Source organism: Protobothrops mucrosquamatus, unplaced genomic scaffold, assembly GCF_001527695.2.
Source record: "Protobothrops mucrosquamatus isolate PMUCROS unplaced genomic scaffold, P.Mucros_1.0 scaffold28, whole genome shotgun sequence".
Taxonomy (NCBI): Eukaryota; Metazoa; Chordata; class Lepidosauria; order Squamata; family Viperidae; genus Protobothrops; species Protobothrops mucrosquamatus.
This window is the reverse complement of record NW_015386413.1, coordinates 1,312,052-1,333,750: the sequence shown is the minus strand read 5'-3', so window position 1 is coordinate 1,333,750 and position 21,699 is coordinate 1,312,052.

Here is a 21,699-nt window from a genome sequence, read left to right as displayed (position 1 = left end):
TCTTTCTTTCTTTCTTTCTTTCTTTCTTTCTTTCTTTCTTTCTTTCTTTCTTTCTTTCTTTCTTTCTTTCTTTCTTTCTTTCTTTCTTTCTGCTGGGCAATTGTTCTTGGAGGGCTTGCCACCCCTGGCTTCCAGTTTTGCTAATTGCGTCTCCCCTGTTGCTTGTATGGTTGATATCTCCTATAGCTCAATTCTGCAGCTGCGGCCGCCTTTGTACTTGGTTGCAAAGGTGGCTAGTAGGAAAAACAGGATGCCTGCGGTGTTTAAAGCATGTTGGAGAAGAGGAGGACAAAGAAGAAGAGGCATCCTGCTAGTAGCTGCACTAAAGCTGCTGCTGGAATCTGTTTTTATCTGGATTATAATAATATAATATAAACCCCTCTGCTCAGAGTTGAGTTAGACATCTATTTCCTAACCCTCAAAATACCAACTTAAACTAGAGTTGACCATTATGTTCCCGTCCTTCTCCAGTTCTGCATGCTCTAGATTATGGCTGGGATTCCCTTTCAGGACCAATGGTTTTAGACTTTATGGAATATTACTAACCTGTGATCTTTTCATGACAACCAACCTTTGGAAGATCAGTTTCCACGTGATACAATTTTGGGCACCAATTTTAGGCAAACAGTGGGGGAAAAAAAAAATCCTAGAGGTCCTTTTTCAAGAGGCAACTGGACTTTCTTGGTTTTTTCCTTGAAGAGATTTGGCTTCTCCTCCAAGAAGCTTCTTCAGAACTTCGTCACTTATTTTGCAGGGGAATTCCCTGGAGAAGGCAATTCTGTTTGGCCACCAAAGGCAATTCTGTTTGGCCACTCGATGGCTGGACACCCTGAAAGCTAATACTAGCCACAGAACAAGTCAAAGAAGCAGTACAAGATTGAAAGATGTGGAGAGACCAGCCCATAGAATTGCCTCCTCCTCCTCCTCCTCCTCCTCTTCCCTTTTCCCTCCTCCCTTCTCATCCTTTTTTCTTCTCCTTCTCTTTCTCCTCCAGTTTCTCCTCCTTCTCTTTCTCCTCCTCCTCTTCCCCCTCCTCCTCCTTCTCTTCTCCTTCTCCTTCTCCTTCTCCTCCTCTTCCCTTCTCTCTCATCCCTTCTCATCCTTCTTTCTTTTCCTTGTCTTTCTCCTCCTGTTTCTCCTCCTTCTCTTTCTGCTCCTCCTCTTCCCCCTCCTCCTTTACCCCTTCTCCTCCTCCTCCTTCTCTCATCCTTCTCCTCCTCATTCTCCTTCTCCTCCTCCTCCTCTTTCTTTCTCTTTCTCTTTCTTTCTCCTCTTCCCTCCTCCTCCTCCTCCTTCTCCTTCTCCCTTGCTATCCTTCTCTTTCTCTTTTTCCTTCATCTTCTTCCTCCTCCTCCTTCCTCCTCCTCTGTCACAACAGTTCTTCCTTTGCGTCTCTTATCTTTCTAGAAATTGTGAGTTCTCCATGTCATCCTGCCTCCAATCCTACCATTGTCCAATCCAGTTCAGTCAATCCCATAACAGCTTTCCTTCACTGAACAATTGTTATCTCACCAGGCTTTAGAACAGTGGTTCTCAACCTTTTTAATGCCGCAACCCCAACTGGTCGTAAGTTGAGGACTAAACCGGTCGTAAGTCGAGGACTACCCAACCGGTCGTAAGTCGAGGACTTTCCCTGCCCGGGAGCACCGCGCATGCGTGGTTCCGCCCCCTGCGCCGGCCGACGCGTAGCTGGCAAGCAGCAGAGACGGAGCAGGCCGACCACCAGCTGGCCCAGCCCAAGGGAGGTAAGGCACCCGCCGGAAAAGGGGAAAAAAATGGCGGACAAAAAAAATGGCGGACAAAAAAAATGGCGGACAGCCTTGCTTGGTGACCCCCATGAAATGGTCGATCGACCCCAAATGGGGTCCCGACCCACAGGTTGAGAACCACTGCTTTAGAAGATCTGAAATTACTCTCAGGAAACGCCCCTTGGCAGCGCTTGCCAAGGTGACGGGATGCCTCGGGGGGGGGGGCTCATTTTTTTTCCTTTTTTCGGTGGAGGTGGCCAAAGGATCTGTTCATAATCTCTGATAACGCGATGCTGCTGCTGAAGTTTCTCCTCTCCAAAGAGATGTTGTCCAAGCCACCCTTAAAAAGAAAAACAGAGACTACACGGAGTCAGTTTTATAGTTATTTTTCCTTCTCCCACCTCTGCTCGATTCCGCAGCAAGCATCCAGAAGATCAAGGCACAGATGGAGGGGAAAAAAAAAAATAAAACAAAATAAAGCAACACAGAAACAGAAGATGAAGGCATTCTGATGGTAGCGCGCACACAAAAAAAGAACAAAGCTGTCCCAGCAGAACGAGATGGAATATGTTCAAATGACCACAGGCCAGGCAGCTGTAGGAGTTGTTGATTGCGATTCTCCCTCGCCTACCGAGTGGGAATTGCGGGCAGCTTCAGATGGAATAAAGAAGTACTGACAAAACGAGTGCCTGGTTGTTTCTGCTTTGTGCAACAGCCATCGTGATGTCAGAACAGGTGTGCGTGCCTAAGCTGGCTCACAAGGCTGGGGACTTTTGCCTCCGCACAGGCAGCGAGAACGGCGGTGGAACCATTAAGGATGTTGCTCCTGGAATTCCAAAGTAGTCAGGTCAACATGTGTGGGTTCTAGCTGGCTCCTCTTAATTCCTCCTCTTTTCCCTGCCCCCCCCCCACAAAAGCAGGAGTAATTGTGTAGCCAAATGTACAGTATGCGAAGAGCACCTCTGGATGTAGAATAATTTGCAGTACTGATACAATCTCTGGTTGCTTGCCTTTATTATACACCTTACAATCAGCTGGTTTCTGGTCTCCTGCTTTATATAAACGTTGCTAGGATAACAGAAGGGACATTAGGGGTCTTAATAATAATAATAATAATAATAATAATAATAATAATAATAATAATAATAATAATAATAATAATAATAATAAAGTTGGAAGAGACCTTGGAGGTCATCTAGTCCAACCCCCTGCTCAGGCAGGAAACCCTACACCATTTCAGACAAATAGGCTGTCCTGGTCTCTTCTTAAAAACCTCCAGTGTTGGAGCACCCACATCTTCTGGTGGCAAGTTGTTCCACTGGTGAATTGTTCTCCCTGCCGGGAAATTACTCCTTAGTTCTAGGTTATCTTGCATCCTGTAGTTGTCTTGCTTCCCCTAGCCTGCTTTGCAAGATTTGTTAGGAAGCTTAATAATAATAATAATAATAAAGTTGGAAGGGACCTTGGAGGTCATCTAGTCCAATCCCCTGCTCAGGCAGGAAACCCTATACCATTTCGGACAAATGGCTGTCCAGTCTCTTCTTAAAAACTTCCAGTGTTGGAACATTCACCGCTTCTGGAGGCAGGTTGTTCCACTGGTGAATTGTTCTCACTGTCAGGAAGTTTCTCCTTAGTTCTAGATTGCTTCTCTCCTTGATTAGTTTCCATCCGTTGCTTCTTGTCCTGCCTTCAGTTGCTTTGGAGAATAGCTTGACTCCCTCTTCTTTGGGGCAGCCCCTGAGATATTGGGAGGCTGCTATCATGTCACCCCTAGTCCTTCTTTCCGTTAAGCTAGACCTACCCAATTCCTGCAACCGTTTGTCAGGTATTTTATCCTCTAGGCTCCTAATCATCTTTGTTGCTCTTCTCGGCACTCTTTCTAGAGTCTCAGCATCTTTTTTATATCGTGGTAAGGCATGAGACTATTCTAGATGCTAGCCCAGCTCTCTTCGTCTTCATGCACTACATATATATAGAACACGGCTTTTCAACCAGTGGTACGGGTATCACCTGTGGTACATTGGCACCTGGCAGGTGGTACACGACCATCCTAGAAAAGTGGTAGCAGGGGAGGGGAATGAGCTGAACCGGTGGCAGCACTGCACAAACCTGAGCGAGAGATGGCTGGAGCTGCAGGGCTGTCGGGGCTCAGCGGAAGCGCCAGGATCAGTGCCAGGCTCCAGCTGGAGCTCAGCGCTGATCCTGACGCTTCTGCTGAGCCCAGAAGAAGCGCCGATCAGCTGGAATGTTGCCTTATTTCCAGGGTCTTGTGATTTACATTCAGATGCTGGGCAACTGATTCATGTGCCCCAGGGTCATGTGAAATGACCAAAACCTGCTGCAACCACCCAGCAGACAGGAATAAAAACCAAACACCCCCCACCCCACTCCCACTGCCAATCCTCAACAGAAATGCTCACAACAATGAAAACCTCGGACAGGAGGAAGAGCGCCACTGGGCGGGCAGGTGTCTTGCTGGGCTGTGGCTTGGGGGGGGGGCACTTGTTTCAGTGCCATTGTAACTTCGAAAAGTCACTAAGTGAACTGTTGTAAGTCGAGGACTACCTGTACTTTATCACTTTTGGGTCATCAAGTTTTTGACACCTTGCTAGGCGACTGGTGGTACTCGGATATTGCCAGATCCTAAAAGTGGTACAATGGGTGAAAAGGTTGAAAAGCCCTGATATAGAAGACAAAGGTGAACATACCTTTCGTGAGGAGATGGAGAGGAAGGGGATTGTTATCTCTGCATTTCCCTCAGCGAGGCTGGGAAGGAAATAATCGCCTCACAGGGAGTCCAAAAAAAACAACAACAACGTAGTCACATTCTTCCTTTACTCTATTTCTCTCTAAGGAGCCCAGAGCAGTTTCCAAGACAGCAATCAAAACAATCTTAAATAAAGCCATCACAATAAAAACCAACCGTCCCTAAAAGAAATGCTTTGCCAAAATTAAACCAACTTACGTTTTTGGGGTTGTTTTTTTTTATAAAAAAGGCAATAGAACAGGCCATCGAAAAGACAGCTGCTCGTGTTTCAAATATTCTCAAGCGACATTTAGAAAGACGTGGGAAAAGGCTAAACTTCCGTCTTCTGCCTTTTACAAAGCCGATCCTCTGTTCTTTAAAAAAAAATAAAAATCATACATTTATCTGGTCAACACAGTGTCTTTCAAGAACTCGTTTCACCAAGCAGCTCAGGTATTCAGACGTAAGAGGAAGTTTGATATCTCTCTCTCTCTCTCTCAATTTCAAAAATAGCTAAAATGAGTGATTGGCATTTTGCAACAGGCTACTCATTTTCCATGCCTGGCACTTCCTTCAGAGGATGCAAACCAGTCCCACCAGGCTGACTGAGTAGATTACCTCAGCTACAAATCTAAAGGGATTGTCTGTTTTGTCTCTAGGTAGCAATGTTCAAAATTCCCTACTTGCCGCCTTACAGGTGTTAGCCAAGATCTGAAATTCCCTGGTCTCTCTGTACATTCTAGTTGGGTGGAATCACTACAGGGGTTGGTGGAGAAAGCGAAGGAGAAGGAAGTTGAAACAACATCTCAATAAACTCATTCCCTTGACCAGTTCTGCACAGGTAGTCCTCAACTTACAACAGCTCATTTGGTGACCATTCAAAGTTACAACAGCACTAGAAAAATATATACCTTATGACTGCTTTTCACACTTAAGAAGATTGTAGCATCCCCGTGGTCACGTCAGAAGAAAAATCGGGTCCAGTTCCAAGCCGGGAATAAAATGGAGGCTGATTTTGAAAGAAGGTCTGTTTATTGATGAGCAGAACCAGCAACAGCATGCAGTTCTGGGACAGCTGACAAATTGATTTGATGAATACAAGGCTTTTTAAACAGTTTTACACCATTTCATAATGTGGAGGCTTAATAATAATAATAATAATGATAAAGTTGGAAGGGACCTTGGAGGTCATCTAGTCCAACCCCCTGCTCAGGCAGGAAACCCTATACCATTTCAGACAAATGGCTGTCCAGTCTCTTCTTAAAAACTTCCAGTGTTGGAGCATTCACAGCTTCTGGAGGCAGGTTGTTCCACTGGTTAATTGTTCTGTCAGGAAGTTTCTCCTTAGTTCTAGGTTGCTTCTCTCCTTGATTAGTTTCCATCCGTTGCTTCTTGTCCTGCCTTCAGGGGCTTTGGAGAATAGCTTGATTCCCTTTTCTTTGGGGAAGCCCCTGAGATATTGGAACACTGCTATCATGTCCCCCCTCGTCCTTCTCTTTGTTAGACTGGACCTACCCAATTCCTGCGACCGTTCCTTATATGTTTTAGCCTCCAGACCTCTAATCATCTTTGTTGTTTTGTGCGCTTTTGTTATTAGATTCGTTTAGCTTGTTTTGCAAAGGCTAGCAATGGGTCTAAAATACTGACTTCCTTGGGTTTTAATCCTGTCAAACAAATATAATTAATTTTACCCTTTTATCTTTAGTCTGTCTATCACCTTCTTTGAGCCCTCTTTGTGAATCCACAGGCCTGATTCAATTTCCGCTTTTCACAATAGCTAGGGGTTTCATGAGTGAAACATCATTTTTGTACTTCTTCTGAGTTTTATTCTTGTGATTTGGGGGGGGTATAGTAAAAAGGATTGGGGGGGGTTCCTTCTTACCATAATCACATGAACAAAATTCAGCCGCTTGGCAACTGACTCATACTTATGACGGTTGCAGTGTCCTGGGGTCACCTGATCCCCTTTGGTGACCTTCAAGCAAGCAGTGAGTCACTAAACAACGGTGGAAAGAAAGGTCGTAAAATGGGGCAAAGTTCACTCCACAAATGTCTCACTTAGCAAAAGACACGTTGGGTTTAATTGCAGTTGTGATATTTGGGTCAACAATTTGGAGATAGTGTAGTTGGAAAGCCACCCACGTTCAGCTTAAGCTCCATCCCTCACTGTAGAGTTTTAACACAAATGAGAGAAATTGAAATATTCAGAAGGTGAAATTTTGAAACATTGTGTAATTCCTGACTATAATTTCACAAGTAGGTCAGGCTGTGTTGTAGATGACACCACTGAAATTTCCCTAGGAGGATTCAAGCATAAGATTATAATGAAGGAAGAATGGCCTTGCCCGGTCTGTTATTCCCCCCCCCTAAAAAAAACATTAATTAGATGTTTTGACAACTCTGACAATAAAGCATCATATCCATATTTCTTTCCCAGAAGTGTGTATGGGTAAACACTTGGTTGTAGCCCACACGTCCTTAGCAGCATAATGAAAGCTAATTCATAGTTTTTAAAGCAAATCATTATTGGAACTAATTAAAGTGTGCTTGTTTTATCAAAGGCATAAATCACTGCTGTATATTGACTGTCACTGTGTTGATACAATATCGCAAGATACACATGTTAGCACACCCACATATAACTTTACATAAAAAAACCACTTTAAAGGGGAGAGTCCTTCTCTTTATAGATTAAAGTACGGGCTGTTATTGGCTTATAAATTCACATTTCTTAAACCGCCTAATTTCTTGACCCATTTTGGGATCTTGATGAACACGATGGACCTTCAAGTATTGGAATCAAGCATTAAAAGCACCACCACCAAATATTTTGATGTGAAATTGGTATCTTTTGGGGGATCCCCTAGAGAGGATTGTTTCTCATTGTATAAATCTGCCAAGCTTGTAACATTAAGATCTGAACTGGATGGCAAGGAAGAAAACCAAGAAATTGGATCAAAGCTACAACTGTTGTTGGTGGGAGTATGTAGAGATAATATGGGAGTAGGGTTTAACTTCCCAAAGGTGCATTTTCATGAGGCAACTGGACTTCCTTTGTTTTTCTTTGAAGATGTTTCACTTCTTGTCCACAAAGCTTCTTCAGCTCTGACTGGATGGTGGGGAATGGAAGGATTTACGTTCCTTGCAACCCGCTGGTCATTTGCATCCTTTTAGAGAGTCGTTGAGGCCACCTGGAGGTTTACCTGTGTCCTCAAGGTCACCTGAGTGGTGCAAATGGGTGTGGAGCCTTTTTGGAACCTCTGAAAGGACTGTGTTGTAGACTGGAGATAGATGATGTCGTATCCCTCCCCCTCTGTTGAGGGAGGGCTGTTCAATTTTGACACCGATGGCCTCTTTGACCCCTCTTTCAAACCAGCGATCCTCTCTGTCCAAAATGTGGGATGTCAACGCTGCTAACATCGGATGTTCTTGCTTTGACAACATATGGAGATGCAGCCATTTTCCTTCTTATGTTTTACTCTTAGAATTAGCGCTAGAATTAGATGATACTGGGGGGGGGAGGAGGAGGAATGTGCATGGGAGTTTAGTGAGACATAACAATATTGCAACTAGGGGGAGAACAAAGGTTTTTTGAAATAAGAGATGATAAGAAATGGCGGGTTGAAGAACTGGAGGGAAAGCCTGCATTTCAAACGAATTGGAGAATGTGGTTTATGATTGTTAATTAGAGGAGGGAATTGTGCTTTGATACTATGTGCTCAGGGGAGGGGAATTCAGATTTTGGCTTTGCCTATATACGTGGCGATGCTACGCTACTCGAATAAAGATTCTTTAAGGCAAACAATGCCTTGAAATTCTTTGAAGAATTTCATCTGTCGGAACCATGACATGGACTTTGCTGTCTTCAAAAGAGTGGCCTTTATCTTTTTAAAAATACAGTTGGACCGCTGAATCTTATCCTGATGGGTTTGTTCTCCTGTGCAGTGCCCTGCATTTATGAAGTGCCTCGTCCAGTTGCCTCGTGAAAAAGCACCTTTGGGATAACTATAACCTGAATGACTCAGAAACTCCATAGACCAGTGATGGCAAACCTTTTAGAGACCGAGTGCACAAACTGCAACCCAAAACCCACTTATGCATTGTTGGGTGCCGGGTGGGTGTGGCCCATTGGGTGGGTGTGGCCCATTGGGTGGGTGTGGCCCATTGGGTGGGTGTGGCTGCGGTGGTAACGGCAGACTGGGTGGGACTAAAAAGTTCAATCAATCAATTCCAACTTTGCAAGATCTTTTTTTCGGTGAGAACTTGAAATTGACTGATTGATTGAACCTTTTTTTTTTTTTTGCACATGGCGGTGGAGGCCTAAAGTGAAAAGGTTTTATAAAACCCAGCTGAAGGCCTAGAACTGCGGCAATGGCACGCATGCCCACAGAGAGGGCTCTGAGTGCCACCTTTGGCACCCGTGCCATAGGTTCGCCACCACTGCCATAGACATTTAGGGTTTAACTTGTTTCTTTTCCTCAAGCCCCTTCTTCTAATATGGCCATTGGAAGATTCTGGTTTCCTTTTTAAAAACTGTCCTAGATTATTCTTTTTTTTCCCATTCAATTTTTATTTTATTGCCAAAATTAAAATACAAACAAAAGAAAAATAAACCAACAACAAAGCAAAACTAAACAGGATAAGGAGGAAAAAATATATTGTGCATAAAAAAGAACCCCCCCCCCCAAGATTGTCCATCCGAGTTGAATACTGATAAATATATTTCAACAATAATAGTTTCTCCCCTTAGAAAGCAGGGCCACAAATTACGAACTTCTACATCTCTGTTTCCCCAATCAGTTTAACCTACAATCTATCTACTGCAGGGGTAGGCAACCTTGGCTCTTTTATGACTCGTGGACTTCAACTCCCAGAATTCCTGAGCCAGCCACTCTGAAGGAAAAGGGAGAGGTTTCCAAGCTGACCCATGCTGGCTTAGGAATTCTGGGAGTTGAAGTCCACGAGTCATAAAAGAGCCAAGGTTGCCTACCCCTGATCTACTGTAAAAAACAAAGCTAACAGGTAAAACCCAACACCAACGTTAAACTTCAAAGCTCTGTTATTGTATTTAACTAGCCTAAAGTCCACAACTGCTTCTAATCTACCATAACCCACTGCAGTCATTATTTCTGATCCATCCAGGATCTGTCCTAGATTATTCTCGATAGGAATACAATTTTGCATCCAGTTTTGGCAGCCATGTTATAAAAAAATGTTGAGACTCTAGAAAGAGTGCAGAGAAGAGCAGCAAAGATGATCAGGGGCCTGGAGGCTAAAAAATATAAAGAACAGTTGGTGGAATTGGGTAGGTCTAGTTTAATGAAAAGAAGGACTGGGCTGAGGTGATAGCAGTCTTACAATTTCTGAGGGGTCACCACAAAGGATAGGGAGGTCAACCTATTTTCCAAAGCAGGAGAAGAAGCAATGGATGGAAGCTAATCAAGGAGAGAAGCAACCTAGAACTAAGGAGAAATTTCCTGACAGTGAGGACAATTAATCGGTGGAACGATTTGCCTCCAGAAGTTATGGGTGCTCCATCACTGGAGATTTTCATGACAAGATTGGACAACCATTCATCTGAAATGGTACCGGGTCTCCTGCTTGAACAAGGGATTGGACTGGAAGATCTCCTTACAACTCTGTTATTCAGAATGGAGCGTAGTCAGAGTGCAGAGTAGTCTAGCTAAGAATATATTCTGTTTTCCTACAGTCTTCCTTTGTCTCCTTAATACTACAATTCTATCAAAATTTGTGGGAAAGAAACTATAAATTGACAATGTCAACTTCCTACAAGGAAAACTTATATAAAATGTTTGATAGATGGCACTTGCCACCAGCAAGATTAGCAAAAAAGTTTAAAAATATGTCAGATAGGTGTTGGAAATGCATACACAAGTCAGGTACTTATTATCATGTATGGTGGAGATGTGTTAAAGCAAAGAGGTATTGGACAGAGATACATACTTGGCTAGAAAAGATGTTGGAAAAACATGTAGATTTTAAACCTAAACTTTTTTTTATTAGGCATAATGCCAGGAAAGATTGATAAACAAAGTATATACTTGATTTTACATGTGATAACAGCGGCAAGAATCATATTCACACAACACTGGAAAAATGAAGAAATATCACCAGAGGAAGAAAGAATTAAAAAAAATACTAGAATGTGCGGAAATGGACAGACTGACTTTGAGGTTGAAAGAAAAAGAAGAAACGGAATACATTTAAACTTGGGACTTATTTTATCAATGGCCGGAGAAAAGAATAAAGGATTAGGAATTCAATTTGCATTAGTGAATTATAAACTCAGACAACACGTTTGTTGAATAAGTACCACTGAATTGTATGAAAAAATTAATAAAAACTTTATTAAAAAAATGCTGCCATTCTTTCCTGGGATCACTCAGCAAAAGGAAGACCGCCACGGATGAAGAGAGGCTGATGGCTTTGAATCTGTATTTCTGTTCTCCCTCTTTTGAAAAATAAAAATAAAAATCTATTTTGGACTGTTTGTTTTTCGTCTTCTTTTTTTTTAACTCTGAGCAGATGAGCTAGCAATGTTGCTGCGCACTGCAGCAAAACCCTTTTGGTTCGGCAGATGTAATGGCAGATTTTGAGTGCAATCCAGTTTAGTTTCTTTTTTTTCTTTTTCCCCCGTCTCCCAGAGTGCCTACACATTGCATTTCTTTCCAGGAGAAGTTAATTCAACCCAGCTGCAAATCACTGGGAAGGGAACTCATTTTGGCAACATCGAGACACTGCTGCCTGGGAGAACTACTTCGTTCCAAAACGCTACGGTTGATAACAAAAGGATACCTTGCTTGCTCAGATATAGTAATTCCTGATTCCCTCTTAGGGCAGGAAGCCAATTAACAAATGGTTGCTGGAACATTCAGGAAAGAAAGAAAGGAGGGGGGAAGGAGGAAGCCCTACAAAAGAGGAGGAGGAGGATGATTCCGAATGAGATTTGCTAATGAGGGGAAAATGTCATTTAGAAGTTGCTCAGTTGAAATTTCCTAAAGGGTGTTACTTCCATGGGAATTGACAGGCAAAATAAACGCACAGGTGTTAACTGTGGAGGTCTGCTTGGAAACTTAAGCATGCTACCAGATTGCTAAGGAGTGAGAAATCCCTCAAATTGCCTTTTCTCTCCCACCTCTTGGCAGTTTTGGGAAAATGTGTTACTAGGGGTCTTTGTCGGCAGGTAAAATTCTGCTTCCGCATCTGTTTCTGCCATTTTTTCCCCTTCTTCCTCTGCATCTTTAGAAAGTCAACCCAGAAATAGATCTTTGGGGGGGAGGGGGACAAACGAACAAGCTGGATTTTAGCAAACAGAATTGCCTGTTTCAGTAGAGGAAAAGGATATTGAAGGTTTCGTATTGTTGAAAGAAAAATCTTCAGGGTCCAGTCCAAGCCGGGAATAAACAAAATGGAGACTGCTTTAGAAAGAAGCTTCTAGTTTATTGAAGAGCAGAACCACAACAGCATGTGGCTCTGGAGCAGCTGACCACATGGTGATGGGAGCGGTGGGTTTTTATACCTTCTTGGGCTTTTGTGTTTGGAATTGTTCCTGTTCCTCTGGCATGAACTTTGACCTGAGGTTCAGTGTGCCCTTTTTGTATTCTAATGGTGGTAGGTTAATCCTATTATGCCCTAAAGGTCATGTCCTGCTTCCCTGGGGCTGAGGCTGAAGGCTATTTCCTGTGTTGGATGGGTGAGGGGTTGCTGGTTCTAGGGTCTTTGTCTTTCTAATCCCATCAGTTCCAAGCTTCCTGGCTCCAGTCTTTCTGAAAGGATTATCAAATCTGCATTTCTACAGGGCTGGTTTCTGCTTAGGGTGGAGACACTTGGGGAGGGGGGGTTCTGCCTAAGATTTTCTCCATTATTCCTTTGGCAGAATATAATATTCTGCCTTTTTAATATTCCCCGAAATATTCCTTTCTCTGGCGGGCAGTGCTGTCTTCCTACAGTATCCTGCAGAAGACAGACTTCAGAAGGAACAACACCTTTCCTTGCAGGATATGCCATATCCTAAGGGTCTCCAACCTTGGCAACTTTATGACTTGTGGACTTCAATTCCCAGAATTCCTCAGCCAGCCAACTCTGGGTGTTGAAATCCACAAGTCGTAAAGTTGCCAAGCTTGGAGACCTCTGCTGTATTCTACTTCGTTCTACTGTATTCTACCTTCACCCCACTCTTCTGGAAATGCTCAACCAATCTCTTGATCAGCTTTGAAAGAAGCAAACATCTTCACAGCAATTAAGAAGGGAGAATTTAGCTTTTTGGAAGGCTAAAGTCAAGACCTGGTTGGGACTCCATGGGACTTCAAGGTTGGTTTTCTCTTCCTAGAAGGCTGAATGTGTGCAAAACACTTCTTCCTGAGTGCTTTAGTAGGTTAGATTGCTTTATTGTTCTTCTGTTTAGTTTTTAGTCATATTACAGTACTGTTGATAGTTGGTAATCTGATAAGAGTCAGATATGATTGGAGTGGTGTGTTAACCTAGTTTTTTTAAAAAAGATAAGTGGATAGAGAGATACTCCTTGACTTACAACAGCTTGTTTAATGACCGTTTGAAGTTATAACACCACTCAAAAAGTGACTTGTGACCACATTTCACACTTACGACAGTTGCAGCATCCCTGATCAAAATTTGAAAGTGTGGCGACTGACTCATGATAGTTGCAGTGTCCCAAGGTCATGTTGTGGGAAGCCCCCCCCCACCCGCAGAATAAAAATATTCTACAAGATATTAAAGGAGGCAGGATAGAATATTTCCCCTAAAGGAGAAGAGGAGAAAAATCTTTTTAAAGGCAGAAAGAAGCCCCAGTCTTCCTGCTATAAGAAAACAGCCTCAAGCAGAAGGTTGAAGAGGTTAGTCTTTAGGAATGGATATTTTGCATCCATTCAGAAAGCTGGGCCACTTGATTCATAAACAAAGAATAGCTAGAAACCCTAAATAAGCAACACAAAAGGCAAGGAGCCCAAACTGACAAGATTCTTGTTGTTGTTAGTTGTGAAGTCGCGACCGACTCATTGCGACCCCATGGACAATGTTCCTCCAGTTCTTCCTGTTCTCTACCATCTTCTGGAGTCCATTTAAGCTCACACCTACTGCTTCAGTGACTCCATCCAGCCACCTCCTTCTCTGTCGTCCCCTTCTTCTCTTGCCCTCCATCTTTCCCAGCATCAGGCTCTTCTCCAGTGAGTCCTTCCTTCACATTAGGTGGCCAAAGTACTTCAGGATCTGGCCTTCTAAAGAGCAGTCGGGGTTGATCTCCTCTAGGACTGACCGGTTTGATCGCCTTGCAGTCCAGGGGACTCGCAGGAGTCTTCTCCAGCACCAGAGTTCAAAGGCCTCGATTGTTTGGCGCTCAGCCTTTCTTACGGTCCAACTTTCACAGCCATACATTGCAACTGGGAAAACCATGGCCTTGACTATATGTACTTTTGTTGGCAGGGTGATCTCTCTGCTTTTTAATATGCTGTCTAGATTTGCCATAGCTTTCCTCCCCATGAGCAAGCGTCTTTTAATTTCTTGGCTGCAGTCCCCATCTGTGGTGATCTTGGAGCCCAGGAAGATAAAATCTGTCACTACTTCCATTTCTTCCCCATCTATTTGCCAGGAATTGAAAGGGCCGGATGCCATGACAAGATTAGCACAAACAAAACACCTAGGACTTATATTTCCCCTTTTGCCTGTAGAGCCAGCCATGACCCCTTACACGACCCCAGAGGAATCTGGCAACAGCCATCAAAATATTAAAGGACCTATTCTTACACAAGAACAGGCATCTCAAAGAATGTATAAAATCCCACCTACACGCAACCCCATTTTGTCAGCCATCCCAGAAACATACTGCTGTCAGTGAAGTTTCTGACTACCAAATAAACAGAGACCTCCTTTCCTGCAGGCTGACTCCATTTTATTTCAGCCTCTTTCTCCCGGCTTGGAACTGGACCTGATTTTTCTTCCAACTATCCTTTTGTGGCCTTCTGACAAGCAAAATCAATGGGGAACCTGACTCACTATACTACTGTGTTACTAGCTTAATGACTGCACAGATTCACTTAAACAACTGTGGCAAGAAAGAAAGGGGGCCAAAGTCACGTAACCACTGCCTCAGTTGTCTAATCTGTATCGTGTCTATTAAGCTTGGGCTTACGATTGTACACAAATGTATCCTTTCATCATTAAACTCAAAACAGCCAATGCTGGGTTTGTACATGGTTTGACCCTTCAGGCCCCCATTTTTTTTAGCTTTAGGAATTTGGGTTTGGGACAAGGAAGGAGTAACTTTCTGCAACGACCAAATGTGGAGGGGAAAAAATGATCAACAGATATTCACAAACACTCTTGTTTTTATTGGGCAAATAGACCTCCTGTGAGACTGGAGAAAAGGACAAGTACAAGGAAGCTGTGATTACACCTGTAGCATTTACTCTTTGACTCAGTAAAGTATAAATAAGATAATCCTGTAAGTGCTTTGATTAATAGATTGATTTTTGAACAGGTTATGTCGGAAAGGAACTTGGAACTCAGCCAGCTTATTTCTGCACTGATTCTTTGGCATGGTCTCGTGGTAGACTTTAGGTTGCCTCCTACCCTGATTGTATTTGAGCCTTGATTTCAACTTAGTTTAATTTAATTTTAACCTGATTTCATTCCTTTGTGGACCTTTTACTTGCATACGTTTTCTTAATTGGCTCCTTATGTATTCTATTTTGTAAATTGCTGCGCCTCCATCAGGATTTGGTTTTCTATAAATGCAGCTGATAATCGTGTGTTATCATTAATATATTAATATATTACATTAGATATATATTACACCAATTGCGATTGGACTTTTCACAGCAATACCCACCCAAAGGACTCACTTCATACCTGGAAATACTGAATTTATCATCTCTGAACACCGTAATTTTACACAGAAAAGCCACCCTTGGAACTGTCTATATTCTTCGAACTGTCTATGTTCTTGGATGCCATCTTAATAATACCCACATCCAAGGTTAGAATGGGAATGGTTAAGTTTCTACCAGTCTTAGAACTGTGAATCTACCCAACTTCATTATAATACACACTTGGAATACTGCATCCAGTTTTGGTCACCACGATGTAAAAAAGATGTTGAGTACAGAGAAGAGCAACAAAGATGATCAGGGGACCAGAGGCTAAAACATATAAGGAACGGTTGCAGGAACTGGGTATGTCTAGTTTAATGAAGAGAAGGACGAGGGGGGACAGGATAGCAGCGTTCCAGTATCTCAGGGGCTGCCCCAAAGAAGAGGGAGTCAAGCTGTTCTCCAATGCCCCTGAAGGCATAACAAGAAGCAATGGATGGAAACTAACCAGAGAGAGAAGCAACCTAAAACTAAGGAGAAATTTCCTGAAAGTGAGAACAATTAACCAGTGGAACAACCTTCCTCCAGAAGCGGTGAATGCTCCAACACTGGAAGTTTTTAAGAAGAGACTGGACAGCCATTTGTCCGAAATGGTATAGGGTCTCCTGCCTGAGCAGGGGGTTGGACTAGATGACCTCCAAGGTCCCTTCCAAAGTTTTATATTATATTATATATTATTATTATTATTATTATTATTATTATTATTATTATTATTATTATTATTTGATCATCGCACAGTCAGCCAGATGTTCAGACTGGATTTGGCATTTTGTCTACCTATCGAGTCTTTACCAAGGACCTGGGATAGGCAGATGTGGATGTTTGATGTTATTACAGATATTGTTGCAGGATGGAGGCAGTTCCTATTATTATTATTATGGATCATCGCACAGTCAGCCAGATGTTCAGACTGGATTTGGCATTTTGTCTACCTATCGAGTCCTTCCCAAGGACCTGGGATAGGCAGATGTGGATTTTTCATGGTATATTACAGATATTGTCTCAGGATGGAGGCGGTTTCTAGTAAAGCTGCCTTTTGCAATTGACTAATAGCGAATTTGTCAATGCCGATGATGGTGTTCAAGTGGTGCTCCAGTTGTTTTGGGATTGCACCCGAGGCGCCTATTACTATTGGTACTGCCCTTGCTTGCCTTTGCCACAATCTTTCTATTTCTATTTGTAGGTCTTTGCATTTTGTGATCTTCTCCAGTCCTTTCTCGTCTATTCTGCCATCTCCAGGCACTGCCACGTCCACTATCCAGACTTTTTTGTGTTTCTTATTGACAATTGTTAAGTCTGGGGTGTTATGTTGCAGGTGTTTGTCTGTTTGTATTATTATTATTATTATTATTATTATTATTATTATTATTATTATTATTATTATTATTATTATTATTATTATTATTATTATTATTATTATTATTTTATGTTCTATTTTCTCTTCAGGTCAAGTAAAGACGTTGGCCTACAAGACCTCCAAAGTCTTTTCCAACTCTGTTGTTCTGAACATTGCCAATTGCCAGAACGTTTTGGTGAAGATGAGCAAAACCAAAACGAACAGGCACATTCTTAACAGGAAATCCAATATTAGGCGAAGCAGATATGCTGCAAAAGATGCCTTAGTGTTTTTAGACACGTCCTTACTCATATCCTTGTAAAAAAGGAAAAGGCCAAAGGAGAGACCCACCAGCAGATCACTAGCGTGCTAAGCAGCAACTTCAAACGAAGGATGAAGAAACAGAGTGCTTTTTTTTTCTTTTTTTTTGCAAGAGATTGCAAAAAAATGCCTTGGACTTGCTTAAAAAGAAGCAAGGTTATTTCTGCAACTTGGGCTAGCCACACAAGATAAGAAAGAAAAAAAAAATCCAGCCACATTTGATTTATGCAACTGGCTCACACGAAACATGAAACGATTGTATTTTAGGCTACGAGGTAGTTCTCTCTCTTTTCCAAGCATCCCTTGAGGAGTTCTCCTGATTTTTATCGTAAAATATTGATTCGTCAACCAGTTCTGAGCTTTTCATTTTTCTGTTTTTGAAGGTTATCACGTGAGAGATAACGGAACTCAGGTATATCAGCCGGAAAATCTCAGGTTTTCTTATCAAGAAAAGCCTGACTCCCTCAGGGTTTAAATTTTTTTTCCCCCACATCTGGTTCATACAACGCACCAGATAAACTGCTTTGGCTTAGTAAATAAGGACGCCTTATTTCTTCTTAAACCGCTTCTAATTTGGAATCCCAAATTGTTTTGTATCATAATTGACAACAGATGGTGAAGGGTTTCTCTCTTTACCAAAAGATTTTGCCGACGAAAGATGAATGTGTGTGGAGCCTTTTTAGCTGCAGGATGTTTTCTGCCTTGGGTCCCTTCACTGTTGAAAACAGGTGCAGTCTGGTGGGGATGAGTCTGTGTTGCACATTTGTACCACTCAGGTGACCCTGAGGAGACAGGTAAACCTCCAAGTGGCCTCAAGGATTCTCTAAAAGGATGCAAACGACCAGCGGTCTGCAAGGAGTATAAATCCTTCCATTCCCCACCATCCAGTCAGAGCTGAAGAAGCTTCTGGGATGAGAAGCGAAACGTCTTCAAAGAAAAAACAAGAAAGTCCAATTGCCTCTTGAAAAAAAAAAAAGCACCTTTGGGACAACTTAAGATACACTTTAAAGGATATTTCTCATTGTATCATACTTTACATAAATCACAGCATCACTTACCCTTACAGTAAGATGTATATTGGCAAAATCACTAGAGCACTCAAGAAGAGATTATTGAGCAGCTATCGGAAATCAAATGTGCAAAAATGGATACGTTTTTGGTGAATCATTTCATGCCGCACTCTCCCTTAGATCAATAGATTTACTGTCTTGGAGGTGGTCAAGCCCCCCCTAATTTATTTGAGTTAATTTAGATGGCAGAGAACATTCATTATCAACTGAATCCAGGCGGCCTAAATGAGAATTCATATTTGCATGAACTTTTGAAAGTTGGCTCACCCAACAATCTGAAATGGATCTCACTCATGCTAATAAGTCTCGAATCACATTCTGGAATCTGAAGATGAAAGAGTATTTGTGAAAGGCGGTTAGGAACCGAAGATTGAGAAATTTTTTATTGTTTTTAAGGGATAAATATGCCAGCTGTGACAACTGGAGAAGAAAGCAATTAGACCTATTATATATATAAAAAAAATGGTTGGCCTTGGGGATATCACGTTTACTATTTCATTGCCTAAATGATAGATAAGATGTTATCACGTGCACTTTATAGATTTATTTCTGAAGGCTTTATGTACAAAGTGAACAGTTGAATTTGGCCGGTGTGTAGTAAAAGAAAAAAGGACTGGGTTTGTTTGATTAGATAAGAGCTTTATCAGCAATAAGAAGCAAACAAGTTCATTGCCAGAATGGCAACTTTATGGCAAATAGAATAGAAATTAGAATAGAATAGAATAGAATAGAATAGAATAGAATAGAGCTAGAAGGGACCTTGGAGATCTTCTAGTCCAGTCCCCTGCTCAAGCAGGAAACCCTATACCATCTCAGACCAGTAACTACCCAGTCTCTTCTTAAAAACCTCCAATGATGGAGCACCCATGATTTCTGAAGGCCAGCTGTTCCCCTGGCTAATTGTCCTCACTGTTAGGAAGTTTCTCCTGAATTCCAGGTTGCTTCTCTCTTTGGTCAGTTTCCACCCATTGTTTCTTGTCCTGCCTTCTGGTGCTTTGTAAAATAAATTGACCCCCTTCTCTTCTTTGTGGCAGCCCCTCAACTACTAGAATGCTCCTATCATGTCCCCTAGTCCTTCTTCTCTCTAGACCAGCCAAACCCAAATCCTGCAACTGTTCTTCATAGATTTTAGTCTGCAGGCCTTGAATCATCTTAGTTGCTCTTCTCTGCACTTTTTCCAAAGTCTCAACATCTTTTTTTTTGTAATGTGGTGACCAAAACTGGATGCAGCATTCCAGGTGTGGCCTTACTAGGGCTTCATAAAGCGGTACGAGACAGCCTACTTGACAGGAAGAGACCTTCTTAGAAATAATGAAGATCTTCCAAACTGTTTTAAGAAAGGGTTTGGAAGACAGCCAGGGCGATGTCTGTAGTGACCACGAGGTTACCACAGGTCTGTAGGAACAGATTGCTCTTCTACTGATTGTTCTTTACTGTACTCGCTTTCAGCTTGTTTATTAAAGCCATAATGTTCTCTCAGATTTGCTCCTGCAGGTTTTTCTGCTGTTCTTGGGCTAATAAATTGCATTCTTTGCAAAATAACGCAAAAGGACATCGGCCCGGGAAAAATACAAATGTAATACTGTGCAATTGTTATTACAACATCAGAGCCGCTGTAATACATTTTTTTTGGTTCTTTCCTAACGTCCCCTGAAAAGTCTCTCTCCCCCCACCCTATTAATCCATTCATAGAATTCTTTTGTTCCTCTTTTTGCTGCAGTATTTTTTTTTCTTTCTTCCAATTCTGCAGATTTACAGGTTAGGATTTTGCAGAATGTCTTCACCTCTCATGTTTGCAATGCCTTTTAGAATCCTCCAATCCTCCTTCTCCTCCTCCTCCTGCTCCTCCTCCTCCTCCTGCTCCTCCTCCTCCTCCTCCTCCTCATCCTCCTCCTCCTCATCTCTATTTTAATAAACCCTCCCCTACAAAATCATCTCCAATGCTTATATAACACTGTATACAGCAAAACATGCATATGGAAAAGGTCTCTGAAAAGAGGTCTAAAATAAAAATAGACAGTTGAAAATATAATTGGTGAAACTATTCCAGAATAATAGAATAACAGAGTTGGAAGGGACCGTGGAGGTCTTCTAGTCCAACCCCCTGCTCAGGCAGGAAACCCTATACCATTTCTGACAAATGGTTGTTCTTGAAAACCTCCAGTGATGGAGCATCCACGGCTTCTGGAGGCAGATTGTTCCACTGGTTAATTGTTCTAACTGTCAGGAAGTTTCTCCTTAGTTCTAGGTTGCTTCTCTCCTTGATCATTTTCCATCTGTTGCTTCTTGTCCTGCCTTCAGGTGCTTTGGAGAAGAGCTTGACTCCCTCTTCTTTGGGGCAGCCCTTGAGATATTGGAATACTGATATCATGTCCCCCCTACTCCTTCTTTTCACTAAACTAGACATGCCCAATTCCAGCAAACATTCCTTATATGTTTCAGCCTCCAGTCCCCTAATCATCTTTGTTGCTCTTCTCTGTACTCTTTCTAGAGTCTCAACATCTTTTTTACATCGTGGTGACCAAAACTGGATGCCGTATTCCAAGTGTGGCCTTACCAAGGCATTGTAAAGTGGTATTAATGCTTCACATGATCTTGATTCTATCCTTCTGTTAATGCAGCCTAGAACTGTGTTGGCTTTTTTGGCAGCTGCAGCACACAGCTGGCTCCTATTTAAGTGATTGTCCACTAGGCTTCCAAGATCCTTCTCACAGGATCTATTGAGCCACGTACCACCTATTCTATACCTGTGCATTTGGCTTTTCTTGCTTAATGTAAAACAGAATTCCACAAGGAACACACTCCGCCATGAATGCTGGCAAGAAGGCATTCTGAAGTTCTAAGCATAAGACGGAGAAGCTCTCTCTATGAAATCAGGGATTGATTAGATCACTAGCTATCTAAGTATTTCCATCAATATCTTGATTCCAAGTTGCTTGGGGCTTAACCATCATAATTTAAGCCTTGAACCTTGCCAGTTGCTTCAGCGCTGCTGTCCAGGTTGAAGCTCTGGATGAGACACAGGGGTAACCTACTGAATGTCCCATCCCTACCCTACAATTTGTGGTTTTCAGAGGACACAGTGTAAAAGTGAAAGCATTCTTTAACACCTTGGAAGAAATGTCACTTGTGTTTTGTCGAGGCTGCTCTAACCAAGACAGGCCCTCAATTTATTTTTTCTTTCTTTACTCCTAAGTAGTGGAAAAATCACGCGCCGACCTCTTTTTCAAGCCACTTTCTGTCACCAGCCAAATCACACACGATGATGAGGAGCTGTCATTTCCCACTCTAAATCGGTGAAAGGAAAAGCCGAGTTGAATATAAAGTCCTGATTTGAAACAGGCCCCAATGAAGTCATAAATATGGAAACTTTCAAGTGTGCATTTCTTTCTGAAATCAGGTGATGGATGAAGCAATAAGATTAATAGCTTGCTCCAGCCCTGCCTTTCCTATGATGTTATCTACAGTAGTTTGGGTAATGAAACATCTGCAGGAAAACCACCAAGCTCAGAGAGCACCAACGACCCCACAGTCTCCTCCTCCTCCTCCTCCTCCTCCTCCTCCTCCTCCTCCT